Below are 9,822 nucleotides of genomic sequence, written 5' to 3' on the forward strand. Positions count from 1 at the left end.
GACCAGTGGTCAGTGACAAGGCCCTGGCCCTTTGGCTTTGCAAAGAAGATTTCCCACAAAGACAGAAAGTAGTGAAACAAGGAAAGTGGTTATTAGGAGGAAAAGAGTACTGTGCTTGTGGATAGACACTCCCGCAGACTCAGAGTTGCAGTCTTGTGAATCATTTTTATGGGACGTTTCTTCCAGGTTTCCTTTGGTCAGTCATCTTGATTTGCCTCGTTCTGAGTCCATATTTGGTTTATCTCTGTATCCTCTCACATGTGCACATGCATCTCTTAGCCGAGATTAGTTTTGCCAAAGAGGACTTTGGGTAGTTGGCATCACTTACTTAGGATGACACTCCCTCCATTTTTGACCTCCAAGGAGGCTTTCTGTGAATGTGTAGTCGGGAAGGTATCCTGGATTTGAGAATGAAAAGTACGTGGTCTTTCCTCTCTTATCTGGGCAGGGCCCAGCCTCCTCTGTCAGTTGTCCTGCTATTCTTGCCTAGAAGTACCATTCCACAAGGAATGAATCTCGAATTGCTTTACCCTCTGGTGGGTGGGGGCATCTGCTTCCTGCCTCAGTGTGAGCCATTTTGCAGAAATATATGCGTGTTAAATGAGATGATCTTCTGAAATATGACAAATGATTAATGCCTTTAATATAAAAAGAACTTCTACAAGTGAATATGAATTAGATCAAGAGTCTATCAGAAAAATAAGCGAAGTGTGTGAACAGGCAAATTCCAGGGATGAGAATAAAAGTAAGCTTTAACTCTATATAAAAAGAAGTTTGCCTTCAATAGTGGACGTGAAATCCAAATTAGAGCAAAAGGAGATCTCGTTTTCTTTCACCCATCAGATTGCCATATGGATTCACATCTAGAGCTGGTGAAAGTGTAGGGAAATTGACACTATTAATTTACCAGTGGATTATGAATTATAACTTTATTTAAAGTATAGTCTGTCAGGAGCTATTAAGATTATAGGTGTATCTCTTGATCCAGTATATTTAACTCTGGAGGGAGGAAAAAAAAATAGACATTACAAATTTCTTCCTGGCTGAGTTCTTCAACCTCCCCTCCCTCTTACCTCCCAGCCTTCTGCATCCACCTATACAGATCCACCTCCTTATCCCGTCCACTGTAAGCTCAAATACCACTGCTGAGTCAGTCAAGGTGGAGCTGAGCATCTGGATAGCACTGCTTATGGTGAACTTACAGCCACTGCTGCTGGCCAAGTTCCAGGTACCACTAACCCACCCAGTCACCATCTCTAGAAGCTACATCTCCCACTATCCTTGTGCTGTTTTTTTCAGTTGAGATGACTTCCTTTCACGGTGGATGAAGTCAGGCTTCTTAAATCTCGAAATTGCAGCTTTTGGGAAATGTAGCTCATTTTTCATACACACATCGCTACCCCTCCCCCAGTGCACACAGGATCAATACAGTGAATATGAAAGGTCTTCTGAAAGACGCTGGTCCAGGGTAGTTGGTGGTTTTAGTCACTCAGTGGTTTCTGACTCTTGCCACCCTGTGGACTGTAGCCTGCCAGGCTCCTCTGTCCTTAGGATTCTTCAGGCAAGAATACTGGAGTGGGTTGCTATTTCCTTCTCCAGAGAATCTTCGTGACCCAGGAATCAAAACCAGATCTCCTGCCTTGCAGGAAGATGATTTACTTTGGGTAGTTGAGCTATGAGGGATGCCCTGCCCAGGGTAGCAATCCCTGACTGCTGTGTCCTTAAAGACTAGTTGACTGTCCTAGACTCCTTTCAACCTCAGGGTAACTTCCCTCCCAGGAACACTTGACCTTCTTGATCCGGCCTTAATCATTAGCGATTTAGACGACCAAGGATGACCATTGGATGTGTTTGTATAAGTCAGATGTGTTCTAATTCAGATGACAGTTAGGAACTCAGGGTCCTCTGGAGCTCCCTCCATCTTTTATGCAGATACTGGGAGGAGCATCAGCACCCAGGCTTAAACACAGCGAAATACATTGAGGAAGGGCTGACGACCATTTCTCATCAGACCCTTACCCAAGCAGAATATCCTGCTAAAATAACTGAAGATGATGGAAATTCTCACACTGAGGCTGCCTCATGGTGTTTAGATGCTATTTCTCTCAAGACAATATTCTGGAAGCATTATTTTCCTGCCCTTGTTTACCTAATCAAGCTCATTCTTATGAACCACACATGTTCACTCTCTCCTGCTGGCAAGAATAGCCTCTCCAGGAGTCCAACCCACCACACTCATCAGGTTTAATTTCTGCCTAATTGACTGCCTTGCCAGATCCTCCTTCTCTGTTCAGATTCTGATTTCAGAGTCCCCTGGGGTTAGCCTTCTCCTCCCTCCCCACCTCTTCTCATGAGATCATCCATATTCCCAGTGTCAAACTCAGCCTTTATTTTTATACCTAAATGTGTATCTCTAGCCCAGTGATCGTCAACCCAGAGAAATTTTGCCTTCCCGCCATTTGGCAGTGTCTGGAAACATTTTCATCACAACCATGTGAGGGATATACTGTCATCCAGTAGAGAGGGGCAAGAGACAAATGTGTGCTTTGTAGGGTAGTTCACAGCTTAGGACAGAAGCATCTAGATTTAGAGAGAATGGTGTGGAGGTTGAAACTCCCTGTTGCTGAGACAAGCTCTGTTCTAGAATCATGTATGCAACATTACCACTTAAATGTCAGTGTGGTCCACACACTTGATACTGATAAAACAGAAATATTTTCTTCCCCAATTCTGTGTTATTTTTCCTGTTTCAATCCCATCTTGGTAAATGGCAGCATATCCTATTTTGCCTCCCTGAGACCTGGGAGTTAATGGTGCTTTCTCTCTGTCTCATATCCAATCTCTCTCACATCAGCAAATCCTGGGAGCTCTATATCCCAGCATCATTCTGGCACCATCCCTGTGTCTCTCTCTCACTTGTAACTGCTGTATCCAACTCCCATCATCTCTTTCTTGGTCTTTGCAATAACCTCTTAACTGCTTTCCTGGCTTCCACCCTTGACCCTTGCTAGCAATTGACACAACAACAGAATTTTAAAAATATAAATTGGACCAGTGCCACCCCTCCTTCCAAACCTCAGTGTTGTCCCTTTAGCACTTAAAAAACAGCCCTGAAGTCAAAATCTGCTCCTATGCCCATCTTCCTGACCGTGCTCAGAAGCCTTCCTACTCAAAAGATTTCTGCTCACAGATTGCAGCAGTTTTATCCCCATCTATGCCTTCCCTGTTGGACTTCCTTCTTCCTGGAAGGTCCTACTGCTGGGTTCCTCCCAGACTGATGGCTGCTTATCATTCATTCCTATCTTCCATTAAATGTCATATCTTCTGAATGTACTTTCAATGTTATGCAAAATGCAGTGGCCTCTCCCATCCACTGGCAGTGTGCCATCTGTTCTCTCATAGTATTTAAGCTGCTTTGTTCATTTTTAATATCACTTTTAAATTTAGATATAATTGAAAAGTAACATAGTTCTAGGTATACAACATAATGATTTGATATTTGTATGTATCGCAAAATGATTACCACAATAAATCTGGTTGACGTCCATCCCCATCCATCCATCCCCATACATTGTTACAATGTTTTCTTACTGATGAAAAATTTTAAGATTGATCTCTTAGCCAAATTTCAAAGACACAGTTCACTATCATTAACTATCGTCACCATGCTATTCCCTCCTCATGGCTTATTTAATTTATAGTTGGAAATTTGTGTCTGTTCACTCCTTTCACCTATCCCCTCACCCCCACCCCCACCAGTAATTAGCAGTGTTCTCTGTATCCATGAGCTTGGTTATTTATTGTAGTGGTGGGGGTAGTGGATTTTTGGATTTCAATTACAATTTGTCTTGCTCTGTCTGATTTATTTCACTTAGCATAAGACCCTTAAGCCTATCCGTGTTGTTGCAAATGGTGGATTTTCTTTCTTTCTCATTCCTGAATTGTATTCTACTGTATATACATACCGCATTTTTCGATCTGTTCATCCATCAGCAGACCCATAGGTCGTTTCCATATCTTGACTGTTAAAAATAATGTTGCAGTGAACACTGGTATATAAATATCTCTTTGCCATAGTCTTTGTTTCCTTCACATATATTCCCAGAAGTGGCACTGCTGGATCGTATGCTTATTCTGGTTTTTAATTTTTGGAGGAATCTCCATGTGGTTTTCCACAGTGGCTGCATCAATTTACATTCCCACCAACAGGACACAAGTGTTTCCTTTGCTCTACATTCTCACCAACATTTGTTATTTTTTTGTCTTTTTATTATTAGCCATTTTGACAGGTGTGAACTGACATTTCATTTTGGTTTTGATTTGCATTTCTCTGGTCATTGGTACTGCCAAACACCCTTTCATGTAACTGGCCTCCTGTTTGTCTTCTTTGGGAAAAAAATGTTTATTCAGATCTGATTTTTTAATCAGATATACTTTTTGCTGTTGTGGTGTGTGAGTTCTTTTTGTATGTTGGATATTAACACGTTAAGAGATACTATTTGCAAATATTTTCTCTCATTCAGGGGCTTGACTTTTAATTTTGTTGATGGTTTCCTTTGTTGTGCTCTGCTTTTTATTTTGATTCAGTCCCACTTGTATATTTTTGCTTTTGTTGCCTTTTGTTATCAAATCCAAAGAATCATTTCCAAGACCTGTGTCAAAGACAGTTTATGATTTCTTCTCAGAGTTTTATGGCTTTGGATTTTGTGTTCAAGTCTTGGATCCATTTTGAAGTAATTTTTATGTGTTGTTAGGGGTCTGTACGGAGAAGGCAATGACAACCCACTCCAGTAGTCTTGCCTGAAAACTCCCATGGATGGAGGAGCCTGGTAGGCTGCAGTCCATGGGGTCGTGAAGAGTCAGACACAACTGAGCGACTTCACTTTCACTTTTCACTTTCATGCATTAGAGAAGGAAATGGCAACCCACTCCAGTGTTCTTGCCTGGAGAATCCCAGGGACAGGGGAGCCTGGTGGGCTGCCATCTATGGGCTTGCACAGAGTCAGACACGACTGAAGCGACTTAGCAGCAGCAGCAGCACCAGGGTCTGTAAGTTAGGGATATGGTTTTCTTCTTTTGTGTGTAGCTGCCCAGTTTCCTCTGCGTCATTTATTCAGGAGACTATTCTTTTCCCCAGTGTGTATTCTTGGGTCCTTTGTTATAAATTAATTGACAGTGTTTGTATGTGTCTAGTTCTGGGTTCTGTTTATTTCATCAATCTATGTCTGTGTGTACGCCAATGCTATACTGTTTAGATTACTGTAACTTTTTAATATAGTTTGAAATCAGGGAATGTGCTGCCTCCAGCTTTCCTCTTTCTTATGATTGATTTTGCTGTTCTGAGCCTTATGTGTTTTGTTCATTCCATTCTCCTTGGTGCACTCCCATAAAGACCCCTGTCTCCTGTGTTGGTTACACTAATTATGGTTTTCATCAATACAAATGATCAGCAATAAACCATTCACTGTTAGCCTGACATTAAAGCTTTGTAGAGAGGCTAGAGATCATAGTTTTAAAATTGAGTAAAATATTTCCAAACAGCAGTGTGGACCCACGTAAGATGATATAGCTTGGACATCTTTCCCAAACTTTGCCTGCCTGCCAAAATTAAAATTAACAAAATTAACAATTTCCCTCAGTTCTCTCTTCTGTTATCATTTTCTCATGGAAATAATCCTCTGTTACCTAACATTGTATTTATTCCTGTTTCATTTTCAACTAGATTATGGATTTGCTTAAAGGCAAAGATTCTTTGTATATTTGTATCACTTGCAGCATAGTGTTCCACCTTAAAACAAAACAAAACAAAACAAAACAAAACTCTGAGACTCCTCTGTATAGCCAACATATTTCAGATGTTGTGCAAAAAATTTGTGATATGTATTTGGCACTCATATTTTTATTACTACTTGATTTTCTGCTGAGTTCAGGGTAATTGAGGCTTTATAGTATTTCATATTCAGCAAAGCCTAACTTATATAATAAATATCACTTGGTAACTAATATACCAAGAAGTAGAGCAATAGAGTCACTGAAACTGTTATAAAAACTAACATATTGAGGGTGAATTATGTGCCCAGCCATATTCTAAATACTTTTAATATGTTAACTCATTTAATCTTCATAATAGCCCTATGAGATAGTGATTATTTTCCTCTTTTGACATTTGATGAAACAGTGGCAGAGAGAAGTAATTTGCTGAAGGTCACACCATAATAAAGAACTACTAAGTGCCCTTTCAACCTAGGCAGTATGATTCCCAAGTCAATATCCTTAACCTCTAACCAGTCACTTTTGATAAAAAATACAATTGACTTTGTACAGGACTGTATACCTTTAAAGTAAAAGAGTTCTTTCCATCTAGATGTGACTTCTTAAAATTATAGAATGGATTTATTACTGTATACACTACACAATTACAGATGTCTCAGCCTTCCACTAATTTTGGTGATAAATAATAGTATTTCTGCTTTCTGATACAATGAAAAATTCTTTTTTTATCCTCTATGAAAATGCAAGACTTTAGTTGAAAACAGTAACATATCTCTGCATAGTTGGTTGGGGGAGGGTGGAATGCAGGAAAATAAATCACTCTACCAATGCATCTTGGCAGCGTAATCATCTATTTCTAGCAAAGAGCAAAATAGACATTATATGACACACTCTTATTTGAGATAATCTTTTATGTTTTGCGGTTAACAATCCAAATAAATCAATGTGAGCAAAGTTTAAGAATAAAAAGATAACCCCAAATCCCTGTAATTGTCCTTTCTAGCAAAAAGAGTACAGTTGTTATTTACAGCCACAATGAACCATGCTAATTTTCGCAAGAGGCTAGAGAGGCAGCATATTCACTAACAATAGATTTGCATAACAACGATGAAATGCAGAAATAAAAATCTCCATTAAAAGCTTGTTAGAGGCCAGCCTGGAAAAGAGAAATTAAAAAAGATTCCGAGGACATCTCTCACTAGGTAGCCAACTCAACGCTAAGAGCCATCTGGTCTCTTTTCATGCTCCATATCCACTGTCCTCACCGACGTAGACATGGACATGGTTTTTGGTCCTCTAATTAAGTGGAATCAATGTGGAATGGTAGGGCCGAGCTGCAAGACCATTTGCATCATTTTTTTGACAAGGTAATTGCCCGTCAGTAATTAGGCTTCAAAAGGATCTCACACCAAGGGAACGAAAACGTTCACCAGAGAGATGACTGCTTTCGTTTACTAAATCTTAACTTCACAGTGTATTAGATAAATCACAGGTTGAGACACCATCAGTGCCTCATAGATGAAAAAATGTGGTATGTAGGTGTGCATTTAAAAGTCAGGAGCCAATTCTACAACGGAAACAGAATTTGGAGGAAATAAAATCTTTTCTTTACCACCTAGTAGCTCTATGCCTTTGAGATAGCATATATGTCTTGGTTTAATTTTGCTCAATTATAAAATTACAGTGATGTACACCAAAGTGTTGAGCCAAGTCTCCCAAGTTTTTCCTGAACTTCAATAATCTGAAAGCTTTAGTCTGTTAACCCATCATCTTCTCTTACCTCTCATTCTTCTTATTTCTTACCTGATACACTCAACTGAAAATTGCAGCTGTTGTCACTCATGCCAAACCTGGAAAGATATTCTATAAATTTCTGTTCACAGATGGTCAAAACTCTATCAGTTATACCACTTAAACATTTTGGGAATATGTTGCTTGCTGCTGCTGCTAAATTGCTTCAGTCATGCCTGACTCTGTGCGACCCCATAGAAGGCAGCCCACCAGGCTCCTCTGACCCTGGGATTCTCCAGGCAAGAGTACTGGAGTGGGTTGCCGTTTCCTTCTCCATATGTTGCTTAATTCTCCCTTTGTTCACTTCCCATTGCCTCTGTCTCTGTGACATTCTTCACCTTCTCAGTTATGGATTGCATAAAAAGTCTCTCAATAGGCCTGTTTCCCTAACTGTAACCAGCCACCATACTGCTAACCTGATTAGCAAAGTAAAAAAATATGATATCAGTCTTCCTTTTTAGAATCCCCTGTATCCTTCAGTTAAACAAGTAGAAACATCTTAACGGAGCATAAAGATTTGGGCCCTTCATCATTACTTCCTTTCCCCACTAATTTAGCCAAAGTGATGTACCGAATAAAATTCTCCCCATTGTCTTTGACTTTGATCTATTCTTTTGCCACTGTGTGATTAAATTCCACTGTCTTTAAGAGTCACAGTTGGACGTCAACCTTCAAAGAAAGGAAAATGTATTACCTCACTCACCCCAATAGTGTATCACACACACACACACACACGAATTTAACCAGAGTACTGAACGTCTGAAAGAAGAGGCCGATTTCAAGGACCTCAGTGTTCATACAGTCAGCTCTGTATTTACCCATCTCTGTGGAGAGTTTATTTGAAAACTGATGGTCTGAGGGGGACATTACTGCTCCCAGTTGTGCTCAAAGAGGATTTTGCTTTGGCCTGATTACTAAGAGGGTAGCGAGCTCTTCAGTTCAGTTCAGTCAGTTCAGTCGCTCAGTCGTGTCCAACTCTTTGCAGCCCCATGAATCGCAGCACGCCAGGCCTCCCTGTCCATCACCAGCTCCCGGAGTTCACTCAGACTCACATCCATCGAGTCACTGATGCCATCCAGCCATCTCATCCTCTGTCATCCCCTTCTCCTCCTGCCTCCAATCCCTCCCAGCATCAAAGTCTTTTCCAATGAGTCAACTCTTCACATGAGGTGGCCAAAGTACTGGAGTTTCAGCTTTAGCATCATTCCTTCCAAAGAACACCCAGGACCAGTATTGTTCAGAATGGACTGGCTGGATCTCCTTGCAGTCCAAGGGACTCTCAAGAGTCTTCTCCAACACCACAGTTCAAAGCATCAATTCTTCGGCTCTCAGCTCTTAGGAGTGTTGAATGGCTTCCCCTCCCCTGTCCTCACATCCAAACCATCATCAGTACATTCGGATGGAGGAGTAAACATCAGCTGCTGCAGCCCGTGGTTGGAAATTAGCTGATAAATGTGAATGTGTTGATGGCAGAGAGAGAAGCTGATAAGAGGTTTGCCCAGAAATGAGCCCAGGTTGCCTGTAAGTGGCAGTGATTTGGGCTGTGGTCCAGCTGCTGAAAACCTTATAAGTTTATCCCACATTGTTCTGATTTTACTTAAAAATATTTAGGGGGGTTCTTTTTATGATAGCTGCATGGTACAGGAAAAGAACAGTGAGGACATTTTCCACCTTATGTAACATAGAATGTGGGCAATCATCAGGCCTTAAGGCTTATCAGCTTCTTCAATGTTTTCACTTAAAATTGGCCTTCCCTTCTGAGTATTCACATAAAGCTGATGCTTCCTCCACAGAATGTGTGCCATGTGGGTAGCCTTGCTCAGACCTGCCCTCAATTACATGTAATGCATAGCACCTAGCTTTCATTGGTCTGAGAAGTTCCCCCATTTAGATGGTAGATTGAGGTTCACTCTACCTATAGGGAACCAAGCAGAGCTCAAACTTTCTCTCTGCAGTGCTTGAAAAGAGAAAACTGAGCAAAACACAATTGCAGTTTTGCAAAAAAGATCCAGTTTAGGATTCTTGGGAAGAATCTTAGAGAAAAAAAAATGTTTGAAATTTGTAAGCGAAGTCAAGGGTCATAAAGGTGAAAGGACTTTCTCAGCTTTCACACTGGCCAAGATCCTGGCTTGAGACCAGGAAGAGGGTCACTGATGGGAGCAGGAAAACTGGCCAGTATCTGTAACGTCATGAGAAGGTGTTGTGAGAAATTAGAGTAGAAAAAGTCAGAAAGTTTCAGAGCAACAAGCCTTAGAAGCC

Source organism: Oryx dammah, unplaced genomic scaffold (assembly GCF_014754425.2).
Source record: "Oryx dammah isolate SB20612 unplaced genomic scaffold, SCBI_Odam_1.1 HiC_scaffold_7, whole genome shotgun sequence".
Classification (NCBI taxonomy): Eukaryota; Metazoa; Chordata; class Mammalia; order Artiodactyla; family Bovidae; genus Oryx; species Oryx dammah.